The sequence below is a fragment of the Pseudophryne corroboree genome, chromosome 10 (assembly GCF_028390025.1).
Source record: "Pseudophryne corroboree isolate aPseCor3 chromosome 10, aPseCor3.hap2, whole genome shotgun sequence".
In the NCBI taxonomy this organism is placed as follows: domain Eukaryota; kingdom Metazoa; phylum Chordata; class Amphibia; order Anura; family Myobatrachidae; genus Pseudophryne; species Pseudophryne corroboree.
Genome location: NC_086453.1, coordinates 203173032 through 203185048, shown reverse-complemented (window position 1 = coordinate 203185048; position 12017 = coordinate 203173032). Strand labels below are relative to the sequence as shown.

The 12017-nt window shown below is 43.7% G+C and overlaps 1 protein-coding gene and 1 long non-coding RNA gene across 3 annotated transcripts in view; one reads left to right on the top strand and one right to left on the bottom strand.

The window, feature by feature from the left end:
* The window catches only part of SCNN1D (sodium channel epithelial 1 subunit delta), a 103556-nt gene that overhangs the window by 27816 nt on the left and 63723 nt on the right, over window positions 1-12017 (top strand). The window lies entirely within an intron of this gene.
* Window positions 2213-12017, bottom strand: part of LOC134966364 (uncharacterized) — a 38826-nt gene continuing 29021 nt past the window's right edge. For both annotated transcript variants that reach the window (XR_010188630.1, XR_010188631.1), the window contains exons 3-4: window positions 3360-3444; window positions 2213-2420 (exon numbers count right to left, since the gene is read on the bottom strand). This is a non-coding gene — a long non-coding RNA (uncharacterized LOC134966364). The remainder of the gene's footprint in view (window positions 2421-3359; window positions 3445-12017) is intronic.

The following is a 12017-nucleotide window of genomic DNA, read 5'->3' as shown; positions in this document are numbered from 1 at the left end:
TTTCAACCAATTTAGGTCTTCCTCTGTGAGTCTTTGGAAGGTCAGGACTGTATGAAGTTATAAATAATGATGAGGCAGGATTAATAGGAAATAATCCTGCCTCATTATTATTTATAACTTCATACAGCCCTGACCTTCCAAAGACTCACAGAGGAAGACCTAACTTGGTTGAAACGCATTGGATTCATAAGGAAACGGTACAGACGGACGGGCAAGAAGAGGAACTTACAGGTGAGTCTCTGTAGTGAAGCGGCGTGCTGTTGTTGCAGGTTCTTTCAAGATCCTGTGGCAGAGCACCCTCTCCCCAGACAACAACTGGCCCGGCGGACGGAGCAAGCCCCCGGGGAGATCCGAAGCAGGACAAACCGAGGTAACAGGCACGAACGCATCGCGGTAAGTCAGTCTGGAGCCCCCATAAGATCCCGTTAGCCCAACCCGCACCTGTACCTCTTAAGGATACGGCCGCAACAGTAAGTGCATGGAAACCTGCTATTGACTAATTACATGCAGAGAAACGGGACGCCGTTCTCTGCTCAGGATAGCTATCACAGGATTTTCAGTATAAAGTCCATTCAGGACAAGGATACTTCAATTTGAAGTGGTTTATACTTACTCACAAAAGGACTACTGTTTCATGTTATATATCTTTATATTTTTCTTCTTTCGTTGATTGAATTTTCATATACTTTGTTGGACTTATTATCAAGCCACGTCCCCATAGCACTTGCCAAATGGATAGACAATCTATATGTTTGAAATCTATTATATTATTTTGAATTAAAATTTATTCATTTGAGAGTTCATCACTTTGTTTATATCAAAGGCATCCATCATATTATACTTTTCCATCTAACCACATGTTAGCTGATAGCACTGTAGGGGTTAAGCACAGTTAGGCGTAACACCTGGTTGTCATTTATTTTTAGTGTCAACCTAGCCACTGTCGACCAATAGGTGTCGACCTAGACACTGTCGACCCTGAGTCCCATACCCGGACACACCATAGGCAAGATTTTTAGTGACTAATTTTAATTAGCATATACAATTGTTGAAGGTGTATCTGGGGAAAATACTTATGAATAAGATAATTCCCAGGGAACTGTCATATTTGCTCAGATCCGCAGCACTATATTCAAATTATAAGACAAATAATGTTTAAAATAAACATTAATAAACCGGAATTACTTATATTGACAGGCAATACACCAGTGTTACCTTGTGCGAATGGCCTGAGAGATATTAAATTGATGCCCTCCCATATTAAATACCTTGGAGTCAATATACCAAACAATTTGAATTACCTCTATCGGTTAAACTATATCCCAGCCATAGACAAGATTGAAAAATCTATGGAAGGTTGGCATGACTTACCATTATCCCTATTGGGAAGGCTTGAGGTTTTCAAAACCGTTCTCTTACCTAAACTAACTTACCTTATGCAATTACTGCCTATTAAATTAACAGCGAAAGACATTAGATGTATCGCCGCTGCTTGCTCTAAGTTTCTGTGCAAGTCTAGGAGACCTCGAATTGCTTCCTGGAAGTTACGGGGACACAAATCTGAGGGAGGATTAAGTCTGCCAGATTCGACCCATTACTCTAGAGCGCTTCTCGTTAGATTTGCCCTTGATTGGTTAATGGAACATGATATGTACAGTATACTGATTTTGGATTGGAATGCAAACTCTTCTCCCTTTATTCTCCGGGAGCTCTCCTACAAACCCCTAGACAACTAATTCCTAAACACATTTATACTAATTTACTTTTTAGGGATATTTATGGGGCATGGGTTGCAGTTAATGCTACTCTACACAGACATACCCTCAGGAGTGATTGGTTTCCGATTTGGGGAATCCCACTTTTACACCTGGGATCGAAAACCCTGCCTGCCAAAGGCTCATCACAAAAGGCCTTAGAGTTATATCTCAGGTATTCGACCTGGGAGGTAAGGTTAAATCTTTTCGGACTTTGCAGCTTGAATTTAACCTTTCAAGTAACTGTTTATTTGCTCTCATGCAGGTTACCCACTATGCTTTTCCCTACCTACCATGTCAGATATAGATGTTTCTCAAGACCCCCTACAACCAATATTTCTTAGCTATAGTAATAATTAATTCAAACCCAGATTACTATATATTAAACTACTGAATTCACACTCTTTGAAAATTAAAGAACAAACTCACACAACCTGGAAATCTGACATACCATCTTTGACACATGCCGATGCTTTATTCAAAAGCTATGATAACACTCTCCATACTGTACATGCCTCTGTTTTACAAGAAGTACATATTAAAACAGTGCATAGAGCCTACATATCACAGGGTCAGAGGAGACATTTTGTAGAGGGAGAATCCGGTCGATGCCCGAAATGTAATGCATCTTCAGCTTCTCTATTTCACAATCTATGGTCCTGTGTACTGTATAAAAAAATACTGGCATAAGATTATAAATTATTTGAACAATACCTTCCTCTTGAATATTTCTCTAGACCCAGTTCCATTACTTTTTGCCAACTTCGATACTTGGAATTTGTCTCCCTCTGCAAAACTGTTAGTTCCTTTCCTGATCATTTTTGTGACAGCCGTAAAAAAGGTAATACTATATTCATGGCTTGTTAAACACTGCCCATCTCTAAGAGAACTAGATGATCTTCTAATGAGTTATATGTATTTCGATAGATACGAACTGGTTTCAGATTCTCGGAATGGTATGTCCACCTTTCTTAAGAATGGGGAGTCTTTATTTCATCGAAGCCTGAGGGATTACAAAATCAAATCTATGTGGTGTTGGACACACCTAGATATTCTACTGAATAATCCTACCCTTCATATACCTCTTCCCCTCTGGTATATGCCTATATTGACAGCCCCCTAAAATTCTTTCTGTTCTCTCTATACCCGCCCTCGCTTAAATTCCCTATGTCTACCGCCCAACAACTGTTTCTGTATGCCATTCCAGAGGTTCCATAGATCTACCTGCACCTATAGCGTGATTTAAATCCGCCTTCTACATATATACAATTGCTTACTTTTGATTTCTTTACTGGGTCATATACAATTGTTTGTTTAGTGATTCCACACTGGGTCCTACCCCTTTTTTATTGAGTGAAATGTGTATATATGTTCTAACATATGATGGACAATGTTGAAGATGTGCATTGATTTTCTCTTTCTTATTTTCTTTTTGATACTCTATCCTGCCCCTCTCACCCCTCTCCTTCTAGTCTCCCTTTTTTAACCCCCCCCCCTTCTTAATCTCTGTTAATATTTGACTGATTTATAATACTTCTTTTGCAGTGGCAGATTTTCTTTGTAACGTATGTCAGATGATACCCTGGATATCTCCTGTTTTCTTACTGTGTTTATTCTATGTTCGTAATACTGATATCTAACAGTTCTGATGATACATCTGATCCTGTAATGTCATTGCTGTAATTTTTATCTGAAAAAAAACCCAATAAATACATTTATTAAAAAAAAAAGACAAATAAAGACAAGAAACAGGTAGCGAGCCTTGGTTTTATAATCACTTTATTAACACTTTACTCACTGTATATGATATTTGTATGTATGTCGTATTGTGTTGTCTTTATTTCGTGGTTGGACGCCTTTTAATTATCACAAAAAATGTTGTATTTTTTAGAGTCCCCAGACTTCCGGTTCCGGCGCTGCATAGAGTGACACGGCGCGTGTGTAGCTCCGGGGCCTCCTGCCGCTAACATCCCCATATCGCCCATCCCGGGCGCCACTGAGCGGCCTGCCATACCCGCTCGCCCTCTGAAGCTCCGGCCACCCTTTATGGACCGATTCCTGGCCCCCACGATGCAGGGGAAAAACTCCCATGCCCGGTCTGAAGTCCGCGGCTCGGCTTCTAAAATGGCCGCTGCGGCTTCCCTGGACGCCGGAGCTCATGTGGCAGCTGCATACGCTGCTCTCTCGGCCCCTGTGCCCTCCAGCTCTCCTGCCCTTACTGGCTCCACGGCTGCTGGGACCCTACTGCCCTCTGATGTCCCTGGGCATCCTTTATCTTATGCAGATATTGTCTGAGTGGTGAAAGAAACTGTTCAGCCCTTATTCCAGGAACAAGCACAGCTGCATGCTGCTGCATTACAACAAGCTGTTTTGGATATCAAAAGTCAGTACAAACAGTTGTCTAAACGTGTTTTACAAGTGGAGCATACTGCTGGTGAGAACTTTCAACAAATTGCCAAACTTTCTGACATCTCTGCTAAACTGCAGAAATCTGAAAACCTGGTCTGGTTGTAGATTGACGATCTGGAAAATAGGTCGTGTCAAAATAATCTCTGGCTTATTGGGCTCCCAGAGTCGGTTAAGGGAAAGGCTCTTTATCATTTCCTCCATCATACGCTTCCTGACCTTCTTGGAATACAAGATGCCTGCTCGGACCTAGTGGTGGAATGTGCTTATAGGACGGCCCCACTCGCCCCTCCTCTGCTTCGTCTCGGCCGCGTGCCGTGCTATTTCGGTGTCTCAATTTTCTCCATAAAGAAGAATTGTGGTCGGCATCCCGTTGTGTATGGAATCTTGTTTGGGAGGATGCGAAATTGCTGCTCTTTCAGGATTTTTCTCCAGATCTCACCAGGCTTCATAAGGCGTTCTCGCCTATCTGCTCTAAACTGGCCCAGGAGGGACGAAAGTTTGCACTACTCTACCCTGCACACTTGAGGATCTTTAACAGCACGTCCTTTAAGGATTTTCATACCCCAGATGCCGCTGCTTATCTTTCGGAGGCCGTGACCTCTGACCCGTTGCTGAAGTAGCTGTGCTCTGCTGACTTTCATCTGGAACACTCATCATTCACTGTTGCTCTGTTGCTGTTTGGTTCCTATATTACATATCTCTCCCCTCGCCCTGTGGATTATGTGACCCTCTGTTAGACTATTTGGACCTTTTCATCATATCCACACTGGTCCTCTGGGTGATGTATATATGACTTTAGAGCAATATAAGTTCTTTCTCTGTTATGTGTTCCTACGTGTTCGTACGTGGTTTCGTGAAGTTATATATCCCTGATGCCTGTTTTATATTCTTTCCCCATCCATTTAGGAGCCGATTGCTATCACCTTGGCCCTCACCTGTACTCCCCACTTTCCCCTATCTTCCCCTCCCCTCCCTTTCTTCCCCGCCCCCTATGCTGCTCGTTATAGTGGCGCTGGCTAGGAGCAATGTCCTCCTCGCAGTTTTTACCCTACTTAACTCACCGTGAAGTTGTTTCTAATTGTTTTTACGGGACCCCCCGGTGGGTCTTCTATCCTCTTTTTGTTTCTATGTTTCTACTGCTCTTCTGTTTTCTCCCTCCCTCCCTTCCTCTTGTTTCTCTTTTTCCCCTCCAATACTTATGGGATAGTAAAATGTCTTTATTTGTGATTGCTCATTATCATATGCATTATGTCTGCCATTAAAGTGGGTACGTGGAACGTGGGGGGTATTCACTCTCCCATCAAATCCTGCTTTATTTAAATAGAATGCATATGGATATAGTGTTTTTGCAGGAAACGCACCTTCTTTCCCCGGAGGCCCAAAAGCTGGGTGTCCTCAGTTGGTAGGTGCTCTCTGACGCTCCTTATTCTTCTAAGACTAGGGGTGTACTTATCCTTGCTAAACGTAACCTACATATAGAGGTCCTCACCTCTTTGTGTGATCCTGCTGGTAGATTCCTTATTCTTGAAATTTTACTCCACAACACCAAATATGTTTTATGTACTGTTTATGCCCCAAACTCATATTCGAAGGTATTTTTCAAAAGTCTTATTACTAAACTGTGTCCATTTTTGTCTTATCCTATGATTGTGGGCGGGGACTTCAATGTTGTGGTCTCCGTTTATATGGACTAAAATTCCTCCGCTCGTGCACGCTTTCCCCCCTGCCCTAGGTGTCCCCTTCTTTGTCCAACAACTACATCTGACCTGGCGATTTCTCCACCCCACTGACAGGGAGTACTCGTGTCTCTCGGCTGCACATAGCACCTTGTCCAGAATTGATTTTTTACTGCTGTTGGATTCCCTAATCCCTCAAAGCAATGAGGCACAGATGGAAATGATTTCCCTTTCTGATCATGCTTTGGTTTGGGTTTCCCTCACTACCTCACTAGATTGCGGTTCCTTTAAATGTTGGCGTTTCCCGACTTCCTTTACTTCCTCATTGCAGTTTCGGAGCAGGTTGGAGGCATTTTGGGAGGAGTTCAGACTGGACAATGCAAGTACTTCTGAGACTGATCCTTTATTGTTTTGGCAGACCTCCAAAGCAGTTATCCGTGGTAGGCTTATGGAATATGTCTCCTCGAAAAATAAACAGTTTCTTTCTGAGTTTAAAACTTCCCAACACTGCTTAACTGAAGCTTACAAACAATTTAAACAATCTCCCTCTCCCGCCTCGAAGAAAGCATACTTAGATTGCAAATCCCAATTTAATGCTGTTTTAGCACTGATGGGAGATCGCCAAGCCTTCCACAAAAACCACAGTTTTTATAGGTTTGACAATAAGATGGGCCATCTCCTTTCTAATCTTCTGCGGGGTTCTGTGCCTTCCTCGGTGATCCAATCGCTTAAACGTGATGATGGCTCGTTAGCTACTAAGTCTGTGGACATGGCGCAGCTCCTCTCAGAATTCTACACTGACATATATTCCCACTCCCCTGTTGATATTCCCACTAAAACTTCTTTCTGGAACTTTGTTTCCCTACCTCAAATACCACCATCGGTGGCTGCGGGCCTTTGCTCCCTGATTACTGCTCAAGAGGTGGAGGCTGCTACTAAACATCTAAAACCTTAAAGGCCCCTGGACCCGATGGTTTCTCCGGAGAATTCTACAGAATGCTCCTACCTAAACTGCTGGATACTTTGACTCTGGTATTCAATGCAATTCTGACCTCTCACTCCCTCCCTTTATACTTTAATGATGCCCTGGTCCGTCTTCTTCCCAAACCTGGGAGGGATCCCCATCTTCCCGGTTACTACCGCCCCATTTCTCTACTCATCGTTGACTATAAACTATTTACATACATTTTTGCTGATAGACTAAAGGGATTGCTCCCTTCAATTATTCACCCGGATCAAACTGGTTTCATCTCGGGCAGACATTCCACTAATAATATCCGTAAAGTTCTTGCAGCGGCTAGCTGGTTGCACTCCAGCGGAAACCCTGAACCCCAATATGTCCTTTCATTGGATGCTTACAAGGCGTTTGACCTTGTTAGTTGGGACCACCTATATACAACGATGGAAAGGTTTGCGTTTCCGCTGGACCTGATCAACATGCTACGTAATCTGTACTCCCCCTCCTCTTCCCGTATTATGTGCAATGACTTCTTATCTGCTCCTATTCCCCTTCACAGGGGCACCAGACAGGGCTGTCCCCTCTCCCCACTTCTATTTGCAATCACCAGAGAGCCCCTAGCTATTAAATTGCATCACCTCCCTGAATACTCTGGAATCCTGGTCCGTGACCATGAGCTCTGTGTGAGTTTGTTCGCGGACGATATGCTTTTCATTTCAAACCCTGAGACCTCTATCCCGCCAATTATGCAAGTTATTTCCGAGTTTGGTACTTTTGCAGGTTACCGTGTTAATGCCTCCAAGTCTGGCTGCTTGTAAGTGCACCTCCTCACCCGCCCTTACTCAATTCCAGTTGAATATCACAAAACTTAAATATTTGGGTATATATCTCCCAGTGAATATTTCAGATCTATATTTGGCCAACTATACAACTGTTTTTAACAAGGTGTCCCAATTGCTATCCACCTGGTCCTCTCTTCCTGTATCTTTGTTAGGGAGAGTAGCCATTCTGAAAAGTATTGTGTTCCCTAAGATCTCCTATCTCCTCCAGATGGTACCCATCCAACCTCCTGGCAAAGATTTATTGTTATATGACAAATTGTTTTCTGTGGAATCACGAGAGGTCCCGGATTTCCCTTCTCAAGCTTAAGCTTTCTCGCGCTCAGGGTGGTTTGGCTATCCCCGACCTCTTGGCATTCTTCCGGGCTGTGAACTTTAGGTATATCTCGGACTGGTTACTAGGCACCTCTTCGTATGTTAATCTTGGTATAGAGCAGGATCTTGTGCATCCCTATGATCTCAGAGCTCTGCTACATACCCTGAAAACCCTGCTCCCACCTCTGGCGCGCTCTAATATTCTTTTTTGGGATGCCTACCACTCCTGAGGGACCATAAATAAAGCCCTACACAGAAACCCAGAATATTCCTCTTTTATCCCCTTTTGCGGGAACCCGTTTCACTCCACCTTTTGACAATATCAAATTTCTTACGTGGAAGTCTAGGGGCATAGCCCTCATTCGTGACGTGTTTGAGCCGGGTGGACATGTACTGTCATTTGCAGATCTAGCCGAGAGACACGGCATACCCTCATCTGATTTCTTTATGTTCCTCCAAGTTCGTCATTTTGTGCAATCTCTCCCCATCCCCCCTGTGCACGAGCGGGGGACTGATCATCTCTCCCCTTTATTGGTCACATTACAGAACTTCTCATACAGAATCAGCTGGTTATACCAGGATTTGTTACCTAGCAAGCCTGATGTTCTCTGGACCCCTATTTTATCTAGGTGGTCGAGTGAATGGTCCTGGGATCCAGCGGTGAAATGCTTCCTTTACCCCCTCCCCTCTATCCTGAAGGCCCTGCATTCTGCTCAGCTTCAGGAAATCCACTTTAAATTTCTACACCAGGCTTATATTGCTCCGGGACAGCATAAATATATGGTCTCTAGTCTCTACAGACTCTGGACACTGTCCCAAGTGTAAAGCACCAAATGCCCTTTTTATGCACAATTTCTGGCACTGTCCAAAGTTTAAACAGTTTTGGAATAAGGTATTGTGGTATTTAAAAACTACTTTCCGGATTTCTCTCACTCTGGACCCAGCAGCCAGGGGCGTATCTACCCATTGGCCGGGATGGCACTCGCCAGGGGCGCCAGCCAAGGTGGGGCGCCGCCCAGCGGTGCCATCCGAGGCCATGGGGTAGATTCACATTGCAGAGGCTGCGGGATCACCTGTCTGACACCGCGCGCGCCCACCCCCCCCTTCCGCTCCCCAACCTCTCCTCACCCGCAGTGAAGTTAGTGACAACAGCAGCGGCAGCCCCTGTTCTTGATGCTGGTGTCCGGCACTTGCACCGCACTACAATCAAAAACATGTGTAGAAACTACAGCTCCCAGCAGCCCTTCCTGCTGAGAGCTCCCGGCCGCAAAGGCTGCTGGGCGCTGTAGTTTTTGTAGAGCTTTTTGATTGTAGTGCGGTGCAGTGTTGGACGGACACCGTCCGGAACAGTGGATGCCGCCGCTGCTGCCTGCTGTGCATCACTGTAGGTGAGCAACTGCCTGAAGGGGAGTGGGGGAAGACAGGAGAGACAAAATAATAAAAAAACAACAACAAATGTGTATGTATGTATATATATATATATATATATATATATGTATGTATGTATATGTATATATATATATATGTATATATTATATATGTGTGTGTGTATATATATATATATATATATATGTATATATTATATATGTGTGTGTGTGTATATATATATATATATATATATATATGTATGTATATATATATATATGTATATATTATATATGTGTGTGTATATATATATATATATATATATATATATATATATATATATATACACAGTGGTCGAAGTGGGGTGGTATACGGCGGTGTGGTATACCGCCACTTCTTCCACTGACCCGGAAATTAAAGTGCAGCAGGAGGTGAGGGAAGTGGCAATTCTGCTGCACATGGTACTCCCGTCCCTGCTCGGTGGCTGTGTAGAGCGCTGTACTAGCTCACTGCCGCCCACCGCTCACCACCACCAGCCGCCACCTGCAACAAATGGCGGTCAGAGGGACTTCACCACCGCTGCCCATCGGTGTCTCCGCCGACCACAGTCAGGTAATGGTCCCCTGCTGTCACCCTCTCTCCCTGTCGTCACTCTCACTCTCCCTGCTGTCACTGTTGTCACTCTCACTCTCCCTGCTGTCACTGTCATCACTCTCTCTCTCCCTGCTGTCACTGTCGTAACTCTCTCTCTCCCTGCTGTCACTGTCGTCACTCTCTCTCTCCCTGCTGTCACTGTCGTCACTCTCTCTCTCCCTGTCGTCACTCTCTCTCTCCCTGTTGTCACTCTCTACCTGTCCCTGCTGTCACTCTGGCTGTCCCTGCTGTCACAATTTCAGCTCATTCAGTGGGCTATAATGTGAATTTCGGCTCGTACTGTGTGCTATAATGTGAATTTCAGCTCATTCAGTGTGCAATAATGTGAATTTCATCTCATTCAGTGTGCTACAATGTGAATTTCGTCTCATTCAGTGTGCTACAATGTGAATTTCGGCTCATTCAGTGAGCTATAATGTGAATTTCGCTCATTCAGTGTGCTATAATGTGAATTCCGGCTCATTCAGTGTGCTATAATGTGAATTTCGGCTCATTCAGTGTGCTATAATGTGAATTCCGTCTCATTCAGTGTGCTATAATGTGAATTTCGGCTCATTCAGTGTGCTATAATGTGAATTTCGGCTCATTCAGTGTGCTATAATGTGAATTTCGGCTCATTCAGTGTGCTATAATGTGAATTTCGGCTCATTCAGTGAGCTATAATGTGAATTTCGCTCATTCAGTGTGCTATAATGTGAATTCCGGCTCATTCAGTGTGCTATAATGTGAATTTCGGCTCATTCAGTGTGCTACAATGTGAATGTCGGCTCATTCAGTGTGCTATAATGTGAATTCCGGCTCATTCAGTGTGCTATAATGTGAATTTCGGCTCGTACCGTGTGCTATAATGTGAATTTCAACTCGTACCGTGTGCTATAAGATGAAAGGGGCACCAGTACTAGATAGTATAAGGGGTTCTACTACACTGGACATGCCCCCTTTTGGGTGACGCGTCCTTAACTTTTCCATAACCCCACTTCAAAATTTCCACTTTGACCACTGTGTATATGTATATTATATATATATATATATATATATATATATATATATATTTGTAGAAAAAAATATTTTTTGTGTGTGGATGTTCTGCACTCAGCGAAATTACGATTAGCTGCCGGTGCCAGGGTGCCCTCCTTGCATAATGATATAGCCTGGTATGGTTTGCTGTGTGAGGTTTGCACCTTCCTGACACACAAAAAGACACAGGCAGAATTCGACAGACTTGTATATAAATATAATAGTGCAAATACAACATCAAGGATCCCAACGTTTCAACACCATGTGGGTATTCATGGTACGAGACTTACTAATACTTTTGGCCTGTCCTGAAATATTGTAATATTGCTTTTATAATAATAAATATAATCTGCACTATGAGTGCATTTTCCTTTCATCTTTGTCTTTAGAAATATATATCTGACGACAGTAAGTATTGCGTGGCTGCGCCCCTATTTCAAATATGTGTGTGTGTGTGTGTGTGGGGGGGGGGGGGCGCCAGTCCCCTACTTTGCCAGGGGTGCTCAGACCCCTAGATACGCCCCTGCCAGCAGCACTCCTTGTCCTTAACACTACAGCCTGGTGTTTACCCCCTTTTTAAGCTCACAGTGTTCTATTTTTATATGTATTATTGACCTTGGGGAAGAAATTAATTTTAAATCATTGGATATATCGAACCTCTCCTTCCCTTGCTAACCTCAAGTCCCTCCTCACTTCTACGTTATATTTTGAACGTCAATCCACTCTCCCAGATCTTGACCGTAACGCTCTGCATTTTTACAAAAAGTGGGGACCATATATTGATTCTCTCTCACCCTCACAACAACACCATGTCCTGAAATTATTTGACTTCCTTAGTTGGGACTCTTATCGCAGACTCTGTATTCCCATTGGTGATGACTCACTTTTAGCCCTTATATGACGCTCGTTCCCTTCCCTTGGCACGGAGCAGTTTGGTCCTTCCGCTATCTATGTGTGTGCCGTATTATGCATGTTTTGACATCTGCAACTCCCCTCCCCCTTCTCCTTCCTCTCACTTCTTATCCATGTC